Here is an 897-nt window from a genome sequence, read left to right as displayed (position 1 = left end):
TTTGATCACAATCTATGATTACACAGCAGGTGCATGTTGCAGGCTCTAAGATGTAGGCCATGCATTTTACAATTTATAGCTTTATTTAGCAGATAGGTTACAGCAGATTTAACATTAGCATGGTATGGCTTATCAAAACACAGTATGTCATGATTTGGGTCCTGGTTATTCCTCCCAGCCCCATGCTTCCAAAAATAAGACTCAGACTCAAAATATATTTACAAATACTTTGGCCATATAGCTAAGCTCTTCTCTGACTAGATGTAACTTAAAATATCCCATATATTCTAGCCTACAATCTCCTTGTGGCTGGTTACCTGTGCTCAAGTACCATGTGTCCGTCTTGTCACATCTTTCCAGCAAATCTCTTTACCTCCTTCTCTCCCAACATTCTTTCTCCTCTAGATGTTCTATCTTCTATTTCCTCTCTAAGCCATAGGCCATAGGCTTTTTAACTGACAGATGATGCAACCATACAATACATAAGATATTCTCTCGACAACAATATGTTACATTCATAAATCAATGTAAGCAAAAAGCTATTATACTATACTGCTATAATTTTGTACACCACTAAGACAAAAAATTTTACTAATACAATAGAGCATTTTGAAAAATAATTTTTAGCAGATTACCACTTTAAGAGATGTTAAAGTGAACAAACAAAGCAATATTTTGCAAGGAAATGGGTGGATTTTTTTTTGTTGTTGTTGGGTTTTTTTCTAATTTTTTTATTAGATGTTTTCTTTTTTTTTTTCCTCTGTGGAAATGTTTTTTTTAAAGATTTATTCATTTATTATAATTTATTTACTATATGTAAGTACACTGTTAGCTGTCTTCAGACACTCCAGAAGAGGGCGTCAGATCTCATTATGGATGGTTGTGAGCCACCATGTG

Source organism: Mastomys coucha, unplaced genomic scaffold, assembly GCF_008632895.1.
Source record: "Mastomys coucha isolate ucsf_1 unplaced genomic scaffold, UCSF_Mcou_1 pScaffold11, whole genome shotgun sequence".
NCBI lineage: Eukaryota > Metazoa > Chordata > Mammalia > Rodentia > Muridae > Mastomys > Mastomys coucha.
Note: the sequence above shows the minus strand (reverse complement) of the source record.